Source organism: Odontesthes bonariensis, chromosome 2 (genome assembly GCF_027942865.1).
Source record: "Odontesthes bonariensis isolate fOdoBon6 chromosome 2, fOdoBon6.hap1, whole genome shotgun sequence".
Classification (NCBI taxonomy): domain Eukaryota; kingdom Metazoa; phylum Chordata; class Actinopteri; order Atheriniformes; family Atherinopsidae; genus Odontesthes; species Odontesthes bonariensis.
In genome coordinates, this window is record NC_134507.1 from 42079131 (window position 1) to 42093741 (window position 14611).

The window sequence follows — 14611 nt, forward strand, 5'->3', positions numbered from 1 at the left end:
GTGATTGTTGAGGCCTCCACCTGAGTCTTCTGGAGTTTCAGACTAAGCAGATCAGGCTGGATTGTGTTAAATGCACTGGAGAAATCAAAGAACATGATCCTCACAGTGCTGCCTGCTTTGTCCAGATGACAGTGGGTTTGTTGAAGCAGATGTATGATAGCGTCTTCAACTCCAACTCCATGGCGATAAGCAAACTGCAGGGGGTCCTGATATGTGCTGGTTTGCTTACACAGGTGGGTCAACAGGAGTCTCTCCAGGACCTTTATGATGTGGGATGTCAGGGCAACAGGTCTGTAGTCATTGATGTCTGAAGGATGAGTTTTCTTTGGTACCGGAACCAGACAGGATGTCTTCCACAACAGTGGTACCTTCTCCTGGGTCAAGCTAAGGTTGAAAAGGTGTTGCAGAATCCCACAGAGCTGCTCTGCACAGGCCTTCAGGACTCGGGGGCTGACACCATCTGGACCTGCAGCCTTGTTCCGGTTCAGTCTTTCCAACTGCCTCTTCACCTGACTTCTAGAAACAGAAAAGTGGGAGGGGGAGGCAAAGGGGACAGCAGCATCTCCTGATTGGGTTGATGACAAACTAGTGGAAGCAGAAGAATCCATGACTGAGGTGGAGATGTTACAGGAAAGCTGTGGGTCAGAGGAGGGTGGGATGTCTCTTTGGCTAGGAACAGGAGGGGAGGATGGTGAGCTTGTTCCTGAACTGAACCTGTTGAAGAATGTGTTCAGCTCATTTGCTCTGTCCAGACTTCCATCCATCTGATCCTCCCTCTGCTTGAGGCCTGTGATCTTCTTCATTTCTGACCACACATCTCTGATATTGTTCCTCTGCAGTTTACTCTCAAGCTTCTTTCTATACACCTCCTTGCTCTCTCTGATCTTGACTTTGAGCTGCTTCTGTATACTCCTCAGTAACTCCCTGTCTCGCTCCCTAAAGGCTCTTTTTTTCCTGTTCAATAGTTCCTTTAGCTCACTGGTGATCCAGGGTTTGTTATTAGGGAAGCATCTCACTGTTCTGGTGGGGATGGTGTTGTCCACACAGAAGTTTATATAGTCAGTCACACACTCAGTCATGGCATTAATGTCCTCTCCATGTGGCTTACAAAGAGAAATCCAATCGGTTGCATCAAAACAACCATGTAAGGCTTCTTCAGCATCATGTGACCACTTTCTAACAGTCTTTTTTGTGACAGGTAGTCTCTGGACAAGGGGTTTATATGCTGAACAGAGAAAAACAAGGTTGTGATCCGATTTTCCCAGGGGAGGTCTTGATTTGGAAATGTATGAATCCTTGACATTTGTGTAAAACAAATCCAATGTCTTGTTTTCTCTGGTAGAGCAGCTGACAAACTGTTGAAAAGTTGGCAGTGTACCAGAGAGTGAGGCATGATTAAAATCACCAGATATTGCCACAAAAGAATTGGGGTGTTGTGTCTGTATCTTAGCAACAACGGAACTGATGACATCACATGCAGTGTCGGCAACAGCTGAGGGTGGAATGTAAACAGCCACCAAAACAACACAGGTGAACTCTCTTGGCAAATAATATGGCCGAAAACTTACTGCCAATAGTTCAATGTCAGGACTGCAGATACGACTCTTCACAGTAACATGTCCTGGGTGACACCATCTGTTGTTGACAAGCACTGCCAATCCACCCCCTTTCCTTTTCCTGCTACTCTTTAAATCTCGATCTGCTCGTACAGTCAGGAAGCCCGGCAGAGAGACGCTGGAGTCGGGTATATGATCCTGTAGCCATGTCTCAGTAAAACACATAATGCTACATTCCCGATATTCTTGCTGAGTCCTTGTCAAGGCTAAAAGTTCATCCAACTTGTTAGCTAACGATCTTACATTTCCCATGATGACGGATGGCAGAGATGGTTTGAACTTCTTCTTTCTTTCTCTCCTCTTTGCTCCTGCTCTGCATCCACGACGCCTCCTTTTCAATTCCAGTGGGATTTCTGGCTTCAGTTGTCGAATTATTTCTGCTTTTCCAATATTAATCAGCTGCTCCCTGTTGTAAACCACCTTGTTGCTATGGTTATGCATCATGACAAAAGAGTAAAATATACAAAAGTATTGGGAAAAATTAATCCAGCTGCACAGCATCCAAGGCAGGAAGGAACAGTTGTCCAAAAAATGCAATTTCTTCCAAGAAATAACAGCAATGAAATTTAGAAAAAAGAAAAATCTCAATGTGAGGTACAGAGCTACTCCAACGTGCTGCCACCCTCAGCAGCGCATTCTAGAAGAATAAGAATAAGGCCACAAGGAAAGCTAAAGGCTGGGCCTGAAACTCTGATTGTGGGTGACTCTGCCGTAAATGATGTACAAAGGATGTGCGGTAAGAACACTAAAGTCCTCTGCTTTCCGAGGGATATGGTCAATGATCTGAAGGAGAGAATTCTTGGAATTGCAGATAAATATCCAACTGTGACAAACATCGTGCATACAGGGTCAAACGATGTGTCCAGGTAACAATCTGAGGTTCTGAAACGGGACTTTATTGGATTATTAAACTCAGTGAGCTCGCTGAATGCAGCTGTATTCATCAGTGGACCTGTACCACCCATCAGAGGAGGAGAGGAAAGATTCAGCAGATTGTTGGCACTGAATAAATGGCTTTTATTGGTATGTGCTGACCACTCAGTGAATTTTATTAATAATTTTTCAAAAACATTTGGAACGCGGGCACCTTTTTAAGGCAAATGGATTTAATTTTAAAAAGTCAGGGGTGAAACTGTTCACCTCCAACATATTTTATTTCCTACTTCATCCATCTGTGCTCGGTGCCAAGACTGAGATAAACGAGGAGTTATCTCATAGGAACAAACAAAGCCCAGCAGAAACCTTGAGGAGGAAGTCCATCTGCCCCCACCCGAGAAGAGCTTCGGAAAGGAGAGACATCAGAGGCAAGAAGAGGGGTCCTTATTTGCCCCCAACCCTCTCAACAGTACCAATGACCAGGACCGGGACCTTCCCCAGCCCCCCAAACCCCTGACAGGTCATCGCGCTCCTCCCCTCACCTGAAATTCACTGAGCAGATGATGGAGCGGGTCAACGCTGGGCTCAGATCCCTTTTTGTCCCCCATAAACCCCCCCACCAGAGTGGTCAAAGGTTCGAGCCCCCAGCCCCACCCCCTCCTGTCCCTCCATGCCGCCATCATGTTCTGTTTCCGCAGTCTGATATATGATGTGTGGAGGATCCGGGCTGCAAGGATTATGGCAGTTGTGACTTTTCCCAGGACAAGCGGGGACCCTGTTTGTTAGAAGGTTTTAAAATTTCTGTACTTTTAGGTGACAGAAGGAGAAATGTGGCCCAGTCAAAACACAGAGAGTTGCACTCTAAAAGATCTTTAAATAAAGTAAACATACCTTGTGTGTCACAGACTCTCCCAAACACGCGGGGGCAAATAATACCTCTAAAACACATTTTTAATTAATGATTTTAATCACTGAGCACACCCTGGATTTGATGTTTTTAACTGAAACTTGGTTAGACCAAAATAACAGTTCTGCTGTTAACAGCAAGGCCAGAGTGAGCAGGAGAGGAGGAGGGGTCGCAGTTTTATTTAATGAATCATTTCAATGTAAGCGGTTATCTCCTGGAAGTTTTCAGTCCTTTGAATATTTGGTTATACACCTGAAGGCCTCATCCAGAGTCCTGTTTCTGAATGTTTACAGGCCCCCCAAATACTGTGCAGACTTTTATGACCTCAATGAACTGCTGTCTATGATCTGTGTTGGTTTTGACTGTAATTATTGTTGTTGATTTTAACATCCAAGGGACAACCCTCAGGTCAAAGGGACTAAAGACCTGGGTAACACTCTGGACAACTTTGGGCTGACTCAGCATGCAACAGAGGCCACGTACAACAGGGGGCACACTCTAGACTTACTGATCTCTGTGGATCTGACCATTTCAAAGGTTACTGTGTCTTATGTGGGCCTGTCTGATCAATCCTGTGTTTTCTAAGTAGAGTACGAATTCAGTGCACACAAATGTCTCAACAGCAGTGATCTCAAAACGGTGTAACATCCTGAAACATCCCATAGTTAAGCTGCTATAGGCCTAGACTGCTGGGGGAGCTCATCTGTTCCACCTTTCCTCACTTTACTCTCTTTTTTCCCTGTTTAATTTCTCAAATGATATTATGTACATGTGACATTATTGTGGTCATTGACTCGTGTTTCCCTGTTCCAACAGGTATACAGTTTAATTCAATTCAATTCAATTCAAATTCAAAAATACTTTATTTATCCCAGAGGGAAATTAAATGTTGATGTAACTCAATTAAATCAAGGAGTTATTATAGATGCTGATGGCTGTGGGCAGGAAAGATTTCCTGTAGCGGTCCGTTTTGCATCCAAACTGAAGAAGCCTTTGACTGAAGAGACTCTGTTTTCCGATAACAGTCTCATGGAGAGGATGTTCAGGGTTGTCCATAATTCTCTTGATTTTATGCAAAATCCTTCTTCGCATTATTGTCTCCAGAGGTTCCACAGTCGTCCCCAGAACAGAACCAGCCTTCCTTATCAGGTTGTTGAGTCTTTTTAGGTCCCTGGTTCTGATGCTGCTGCCCCAACAGATGACGCCAGAGGAAATGACGCTCTCAACAACAGACTTGTAGAATATCTGCAACATCTTGTTGCAAACCTTGAAGGACCTTAGCTTCCACAAGAAGTACAGTCTGCTCTGTCCTTTCTTGTAGATGGCTTCACTGTTGTGACTCCAGTCCAGTTGTCACCAAGGTATTTATATTCCTCAACCACCTCCACTTCTTCTCCCATGATGGAAACAGGGTTTGATCTGACCCTGTTTCTCCTGAAATCTACAATCATCTCCTTTGTTTTGTTAACATTCAAGATGAGATGATTGTTCCCACACCATGTCACAAAGCGGTCCACCAGCTCTCTGTACTCAGCTTCTTGTCCATCTCTGATACACCCGACAACTGCAGAGTCATCTGAATATTTCTGTAGATGACAGGAGTCTGACTTGTACTGGAAGTCTGAAGTGTACAGAGTGAAAAGGAATGGTGAGAGTACAGTCCCCTGTGGTGCTCCTGTTATGTAATGGTGTTACAGTGTTTTTTTTCCCCCTCATTTCTGTCTTCTCAAACCCCAGCTGGTCAAGGCAGATGGCCACCCTTCCTGAGTCTGGTTCTGCCAGAGGTTTCTTCCTGTTAAAAGGGAGTCATTCCTTTTCACATTCACCTCAGGCACGCTCAGGACAGTAGATTGGACTGAAGACAAGTTTCGGTGCAATCTGTTGGTTTCCATAGCAAGGAAATTGTTTTTGAATTGGCTCTATATGAATGAATTGGATTATTTTATAAATAATTATAATTACAATGAATTGAATTCCAATTGGCTTGAATTGGACTTTATTATTTAAGTGCCTTGAGATGACATTTGTTGTATTTGGCGCTATATAAATAAAAATTAATTTAACAATGAGATCTTTAACCAGGTCTCTCTTTAACACCTGCCCTGTTCAGTCAATGAGCTCATCAGTAGCTTCAATGCTAAAATGTTAAATGTTATGGATGCTATTGATCCCATTAAGGTGAAGGTTATCTCTAGAAGTAAGAAGTCTCCATAGCAAAATTCCACACTGGTGAATGGGAAAAGGGGGTCGGAAAGCTGAGCGCAGATCGAGAAAAACAAATCTCCAGGTTCATTATAACATCTATAAAGAGAAACTTCACTCTTATAATTTACAACTGAGGAATGCAAGGAAGTCCTACCAGGGGCGAGGCTAGGGTATTTTTAGTGGTGCCAAGGCACCACCGTGAGATAGCTCGGCACCCCCTGGCTCAGCACATTTTTAAAATATTACATTACGCAATAACACTTTTTTTTTTTGCTCAAGGATGCATTATTTTAGTGACCATTTTATTTATTTTCTAGCATTTGTTTTTGTTTTAACTCTTTACTCCCAAAACAAATGTTGAGTTATCTTCAATATTTGTCTCAGGCTCTCTGTTATCCCTGTCAAGCCACAGTCTTTTGAAATGAAGAGGTCAAAATTGAATGTTGTAGAGCAAAACACTACTCAAAGCAAAACAAATACGGCTCCAAAATTTATAAATGTACTAGTTCGCCTCAATTAGTGAGAAATAAAGTGCCTCTGTGAGCACTGGGGGCTGGGCACCCCTAAAGACCAGATCCTAAAATCGCCCCTGAGTCCTACTTCCGACATCTCCAAAAACGTTCAAAATGCTCGGGCCTTATTTGCTACAGTAGACAGGCTAACAACTGTTTGTGGCAACTGAACTTCATTCCACCATGGCCTGCAATGACTTCCAAAAATCCAAAATATTAGACAAGCAGTTGGTACATCAGCAGTGAGTTCAGCATATAACCACCAAAAACCGGTTTAAACACCATGACACAGTTTCAACCCATTAACAGCAAAGACCTGGAGAACATCTTACGTCAGCTGAACTCCTCTTGCTGTTGTCACGGTTTTGGGCAGTTGTCTGACACACATACAGAAAAACTCTCCAGGAAGACCAGAATCGGAAAAAAAAAAAAAAAGTTTATTTACAACAATAAGAAAATGTGCAAATGAAGATCCTCTGGGGCAACAGTCCGGGGCTGGTACGTATGCGTAGGAGGCTCTGGAGACAGATGGGTGAAAGATGAGTGGAAATCGGAGAACAGTTACAGTGGACTGAAATGGATGCTTATTTTAAGATTGATTGTTGTATGCCAGGGGGAGGTGAGAGGGATCTGAATGGTTGAAAATGAAGAGTGAACTGTACCGGGAGGAGTCCAGGAAAATGGTCACAGAGGATGGTTTGGTCAAGGAGCTCATTGGAGGGCAGATCAGTTCAAATCTGGTTCTGCAGGTGAATATGAGGAATGAGGAGTCCAGTCTTGCCAAGCAATGGTGGAAGTGATCCAGGAGGACGGAGAGTCTGGTAAGTGATAGGGGTTTCCAGGGAACTTGAACCGAGTACTGATCATCGACAGGAGAAAAAACCTGAAACAGGGAACGAGAATACGGAGATAAGCCTTGTTTAAGAAGAATAAACATAGAATTTACAGGTACGGCAGGCGAGAGTTACCATGACTCTGGCATCAAAGTGCTTCTTCTTCTTCTTCTTCTTCTTTGGTTTTAATGGCAGCTGGCATCCTTGTAGTTGCATTTGCTGCCATCTACTGGACTCTACCTCTAAATTCTTTTGGCTAAACCAGTCTTCACCAGGTACCTCATTATGACCCTCCTCCCTTCCCTAGCCTTCCCATGCTCTATCAAGTTCCTTAAGCTCCCCCCTCCCTTACCTATTCCTTCCCTCAACCCTCTCCTCTCCCTCTTATACCTAGGACATTCTAATAGTACATGTTCTACTGTTTCTCTTTCCCCACAACTACACTGACCTGTTGCATGTTTGCCCATATACTAAGAGTGCTATTTAACTCACTATGACCTATCCTAAGGCTACGGGTACACGAAAACGAAACGAGGGTTTTTTTGAAAACGGGTACGAAAATGATTGCGACCACACAGGGAAGCTTCAGTGTCCACATGGAAATGCGACGCTTGCTGAAAACGATGCAGTACACACGAAACACCTCTAGGTGCGCTGTAAGCCACCCCCACCGGTTACACCAGAACAATAGAAGAAGCAATGCGCATGCGTGTACGCCCCTACTTCTACCAGCGCGAAGCTCATGTTGTTCCTTCAACAACGCCGCTGTAGTTAGCAGTGTCTGCAGCAGTGCTGCTATCAATGTTTTGGGGTCCATGATGATCGCTGTCTGTCCTTGTTGTGTTGTCTGCTTCTTCCGGATTTTGAATGGAAGCCGCTTTTTGTTCTGGTCACTGACGTATGTGTATACGTCACTGGCGTTGGCCATGTGGCTGTGACGCAGATGTAAACAAATCCGTTTTGGCTGTAACAATGGAAACGAAACGACGCCGTTCTCAGATCTTCCCACTCTGGAACTCGTTTTCTAAAACTATCGTTTTGGGGTAGTGGGAACGCCGGCTCCGTGTACAGCTGTAAACGATAAGCAAAAGTATCGTTTACAGTGAAAAACGTTTTCGTGTAGCCGTAGCCTAATTCTACTCATGATGCATCAAAGTGCTGGCTGACACCTCCTCTTATCCTCCTCTGATGAGGGTAGATGATTTGCAGGTGCGAAGGGAAACGCACCTGCAGAGCCTGTGACCCAACCCTGCTCCTTGGCGCCATCTAGGGGAAAAACTGAGGAACTGACGGAACTGATGCAAACAGATCTCAACAGCCTGTTTAGACATCCTGTTACTGATCACAAACTTGTCTTTAATGTCAGGTGTGTTTCCAGAGCCACTAAAAACAGCTGTAATCAAACCTCTGCTGAAAAAGGACAATCTTGACAACACACAAATGAACAACTACAGGCCCATCTCAAATCTCCCGTTTTTAAGTAAGATCATTGAAAAAGTGTTTTTTCATCAGATTAATTACTTTTTAACACAAAATAACTGCTATGATACCTTCCAGTCAGGTTTTAGACAGAACCACAGCACTGAGACTGCTCTGACCAACTGTTTAATGACATATGTCTGAATACAGACAGTGGAAAAATGTCAGTCTTAGTTTTACTGGATCTCAGTGCTGCATTTGATACAGTTGACCACAATATATTACTCAAACAACTGGAGAACTGGGCGGGTCTTTCCGGAACTGTACTAAACTGGTTCAAAACATACTTAGAGAACAGGAAGTACTTTGTGTCAATAGGCAACTTTACATCTGAGCAGACAAGAATCCCATGTGGAGTTCCCCAAGGTTCCATCCTGGGACCTCTTCTGTTTAACATCTAAATGCTCCCACTGGCACAGATTATAAAAAAACAACAAAATAAACTACCATAGCTATGGAGATGACACGCAGATATATATTACAATGTCCTGTACAGGCTCTTGGTAAATGCATTGAAGAGATTAATGACTGGATGTGCCACAACTTTCTCCAACTAAACAAAAACAAAACTGAGGCAATTGTCTTTGGAGCCAAAGAGAAACGATTACAGGTCACCAAAGAGCTTCAATCTATACACCTAAAAACTACCAACCAGGCCAGAAATCTGGGTGTAATGATGGACTCAGACTTAAATTTGAAAAAACACATCAAGGCAATAACAAAGTCAGCCTAATATCACCTTAAGAGTATATCAAGATTAAAATATTTGATGTCTCAGCAGGACCTGGAAAAACTAGCCCATGCATTCATCTTCAGTAGGCTTGATTACTGTAACAGCATCTTTACAGGTCTACCTAAAAGTCAGTTAGACAACTGCAGCTCATCCAGAACTCTGCTGCTCGAGTCCTCACTTAGACCAAAAAAGTGGACCACATCAGTCCAGCTCTGAGGTCTTTACACTGGCTGCATGTCCATCAGAGAATAGACTTTAAAGTTCTGATGCTGGTCCATAAAGCTCTGAATGGTCTAGGACCAAAATACATCAGTGACCTCCTGACCCAGTATGAACCTTCCAGACCCCTCAGGTCATTTGGATCCAGTCTTTTATCAGTTCCCAGAGTCGCCACCAGACATGGAGAAGCTACATTCAGCTTCTATGCTCCACATGTCTGGAACAAACTCCCAGAAAGCCTCAGATCAGCTGAAACACTCAGTGTATTTAAGTCCAGGTTGAAGACATACCTATTTTCAGCTGCATTTGAATAAAGCTCCAAATCTGAAACTTGAGTTTCTAAACTTAATCATATTTTAACTACTGATTTTATCTATTGTTCTTATTTATTTCTCTTTTGTTTCAATTTTAAATCATGCTTTTTATTTCTACTGTTTCAATGTCTAGGTAAAGCACTTTGAATCACCTTGTTGTTGAATTGTGCTATACAAATAAACTTGCCTTGCCTTGCCTTACTCATTGGCAAAGTACATCTTTTCTTTTCCCTTTCCATATTTTACAAAAATCCATAATATCAGAAACAAAACAAAGTATATGTAGGCTAGTTACAGTAGAATCCTCTCTTCCAAATAAAATTCACATTTCTACATTTTCCAGAATAATCCTGAGTTTAATGTACTAACTGTGTAAGAGCCATATTAAGAAAAGCATTTTATTTTGAATTTATAATTTTTTATATACATAGTAGAATTGGTATTTTCTTAGAATATTATTTTTTGATGTAAATTCATGAAGAAAGAAATAGTAGTTAATTCATTATAGGGTAGGAGAGTGTTTCGTCACTACTGAGTAATGTGCGCGAGATGCAGTAGTATATAATCTACGTGACATGTCTCATTTTGTCATTCAGAAGGTCGGGTGGTGGTGATACACTTTTCTGACCGGCGCACGGCGCTCGGCACACGGATTAGAAAGAACCACCGACCAGTTAAGCTCAACACGCTTGAAATAGACAGTGACTTTGTTTGTTTTGTATATTTTATTCGTAGTAAACTTTTTGAAACGAAGATCCTGTGTTGGGAGTGTTTGTCGCGTCAGACTGGTTACTATTCACCCGCTCCTCCAGTGGCAGGCAGAGTTGGAAGGAGCTGCCACTACATAAAGTCAGAAAAGTTCGCCTGGAAGCCAGGAAAACGTCCTCAGAGGGTCAGAGGACTTCGAGAGAAAAACAGAGAACTTAACTGGAACAACAGAAAGGCTTCATTGGAAGACAGATTCCAAACGGAGCCGTTGGAAGGAGACAGAAAGTTGAGGAGAAAAGTTTGAAGAGGTGAGCTGTGGCTAAGGCTAGTTTGTCCATTGAAATTGCCTATGTTAGCCTGCTGATGCTGCCTAGCTTAGCTGCTGTAGGTAAATGCTGAGTCACTGGCTCTAGCGAGCTGAAGTCACGCAGTAAGAACGTGATGTCTCGTCCTCGTTCATTCACGGATGTTTGAAACCATCTACTGCTAAGATAATTACTGCACTTTGAAGAATTTGAAAGACATAAGCATTTGATGTTGAAAAAGTTCGACTGTTAAGACATTTGCTAGTGAATTGTGCACTAATTAATGAAGATGGCTGATGACCAAGAGAATGAACAGACACACGCCGAGGGTGGCGCCAAGAGGGCACCAAAGCCCACTGAAAAGGCATTACAAGAGAAACTGCATAGACTGACTGGAACTAGAAAGGGAAAATTCAGCAAGCTCACAGCTAAAATGAACGAAATAGATGAGCTCATTCAAAATAATGAAGATGTATACAGAATTCAGGATCTTTTGCAAAGTGATGTGTGCAACATGCATAAAGAAATAGAAGAGATTAATGATGCCATAATTCCTTTAATGGATGAGGAATCAAGGGAATTGGATCAGGAATGGTTCAGTAACAAAATGACTGCAGTAAAAGAATATATGGAAAACTCTTTGGAATGGGTCAGTCGCCAGCGTGAAAAAATAGAAAGTGTACCAGTAGCACATTCAGAGGTTTCACTGCAAGAAGACATAAATGCAAGCGATAGTGTTTCACAAGTCAACCTACAGGATTGTAGACGAAAAGTTAAAGATGGAGTAGCCTCAAATGTGTCAAGAAGATCAGGAAGCTCAGTTTCAACTGTGCGCGCCAGAGAGCAAGCACAGCATGCAGCTCTTTTAGAAAGAGGAGCAGTATTGGAAGAAAGACAAGCTTTGGAGCTTGAAGAAGCGCGGCTAAAGGCTAGAAAAGAGAAGTTGGAAATGGATAGAGAGCTTGCAGAGTCTTCAGCGAAATTGAAAGTGTTACAGTCTTATGAAGATGGGATGAACAGCTATGTCTCCAGAGCATCTTCTAGACACAAAGTGAAGAAGGAGGAAAAAGATTATAGTCTACCGCATTCAGTGGGAAGAGTATCACAGAGCACTGGTCTTGGAGTACACCAGCTAGTTGGTAGCAACCAAAGACAAGCTGCAAGACAAATGAATGATGACAAAGACCTTCATCAGGTGCTACTGAGACAAAGTGTCATCACAGAGATGCTCGTTAAAGCTGCGGTCGGCAACTTTTTTTTAGTCATATTAGCTTGAACTGTCATGGGATTCTGGAAGTAGAATATTAAATAGGCTGTTTAGAAAAAATAACGAAATCTGTAGCTCCCTCTGAAGCCTGTAATCATGCTTGCAAAAACCGAGCGCTCCCGGCTGTTTTTAACCAATCAAGTTAGGGTGGAGGAATCCTACCTGTCAATCACAGCTTGTGCACACGCTGCTGAGCGTGAGTCTGCCCCAGCTTGTGTGCGCTCACACTGTTGTGAACTTACGTGCACAACCTCGTCCACAGAGGGGGAGGGGTTTGGGGGGGCGATTCGGAGCTTGTTAGAGGTTGGGGGAGGGACCTGAAAGTTGTATCAGTTCGAATTTTCCGACTTTAGACTCGCAATTTTGAAAACCTGCCGACTGCAGCTTTAAACAGCATAACCTGTCAAGCTTACCACGTAAAGATGTTCCGGTGTTTAAAGGTGACCTGCTCACTTACAAGTCGTTCATTAGGTCATTTGAACACGCTGTTGAGAGCAAAGCTGCCACCTATCAAGATTTGTTCTACTACTTGGAGCAATACACCAGCGGGGAAGCGCAGGAACTAGCTGTGAGCATATGCCATCTGAAAAAGGCTACAAGGAAGCCAGAAGGCTGCTGAAGAAACACTACGGCAATGAGCTAAAGATAGTTAACGCTTATATGGAGAAAGCATTGAATTGGTCTAGCATCAAGCAAGAAGATGGTAAAGCGCTCAATGCTTACGCGCTATTCCTGATTGGCTGTAAGAACACAATGGGAGACTTGGAGTTCATGGAGGAAATGGACAACCCCACCAATATGCGAGCTGTTCTTTCTAAGCTTCCTTATAAAATGCGTGAGAAGTGGAGGGTGACTGCTTTTGACATTGAAGAGAAGGGGAGAGGACGTGCAAGATTCTCAGCCCTGGTTGAGTTCATTGATCGCCAGGCGAAGATCGCCACAAACCCCCTATTCGGAAGTATGTCAGAGCCTCAAGCAACAAAGGACGGAAAGAACAAAAAGGATTATCAAGTCAAGAGAAGTAGTCCGAGGGGAAATAGCAGTTTTGCTACAGGAGTTGAAGCTCCACAAGAAGAAAAAGAACATGATGCGACAGTTAAGAAAGCTGCTAATGTAACTCTGCAGAAGCCTTGTGTCTACTGCCAAAGCAAACACACACCGAAAAATTAGAGAACAACCTCTCCAGAAAAGATTGGATTTTCTTAAGTCCAAAGGCCTGTGCTTCGGATGTCTTTTCCCAGGACACCTCAGCAAAGAGTGCAAAAAGAAAGCGAAGTGTCAAATCTGTTCACTAAGACATCCAGACCTGTTGCACATGGAAAAGAAAGTAGACAGCGCGCCTGCTGAAAGAAAGAAAGAAGACAGCTCTGAGAGTGAGGAAATCTCCAGTGCATGCATGTCTGATGAAGCTTGTGCCTATATTGGGGCCGGAAGGAAATGTGCATTAGCTGTGTTGCCTGTCAAGGTCAAATCAAAGAAGAGTGATAGATATGTGGAAACATATGCATTTATGGATCCTGGCAGCACCGCAAGCTTTTGCACTGAAGACCTGCGACGAAAGCTGAAGCTCAGGGCCAGACAAACACAAATTCGTCTCAACACCATGGGCTGTAGCAGGGCAGATGACAGTAAAGTCCTGAACACGTTTGTACTGTCAGACTTGGAAGTGTGTGGTGTGGAGGAAGATGTTCACATAGACCTGCCCAGGGTATTCACCCACGACTTCATTCCAGTTCAGAAGGAGAACATACCTAAGCAGGAAGACATTGCGTGTTGGCCTTACCTGAAAGATGTATCTCTGCCTCAGATCAACGCTGAGGTAGGCCTGCTCATAGGCACCAACATCCCAAAGGCCATGGAGCCACGGCAGGTGATTCATAGTGAAGGAGATGGTCCCTACGCGGTGCGAACTGCCTTAGGATGGGTGGTAAATGGGCCTCTACGAAGCCTGGAGATGGAGAGTGACACTGGTGGGAGCCACATAGTTAATCGTCTGTCAGTAGTGGAAATAGAACAGTTGTTGAGACAACAGTATAACGCAGATTTCCCAGAACGTGACTGTGAAGAGAAAGAAGAAATGTCACAGGAAGACCACAAGTTCATGTCTCTGGTGAGCAGCTCTGCTAGACTGGCGAATGGGCATTACTGTGTGAGCTTACCATTGAAAGATGAGGCGATCAAAATGCCAAACAATCGCTGTATCGCAGAACAGCGCGCCATCAGCCTGAAAAGAAAGTTGAAAGGACATGCAAGCTTCCATGAGGACTACAAGACGTTCATGAAGGATGTCACTGACAGTGGAAATGCAGTCAAAGTCCCCAAGGAGCAGTTGCAGCGTGATGATGTCAGGGTGTGGTACATTCCCCACCATGGGGTGTACCACCCCAAGAAGAAGAAGATCCGTGTGGTCTTTGATTGTACAGCAACGTACAGAGGAGTGTCTCTTAACGAACAGTTGCTGCAAGGCCCGAATCTTACCAATACACTGATAGACGTTCTAGTCAGATTCAGGCAAGAACACGTGGCATTGATGGCAGATGTCAAGGCCATGTTCTATCAGGTCAAAGTGCCTGAAGAGGATGCAGATCTTCTACGTTTCCTGTGGTGGCCGGAGGGCAACCTGAGTGAAGACATGGA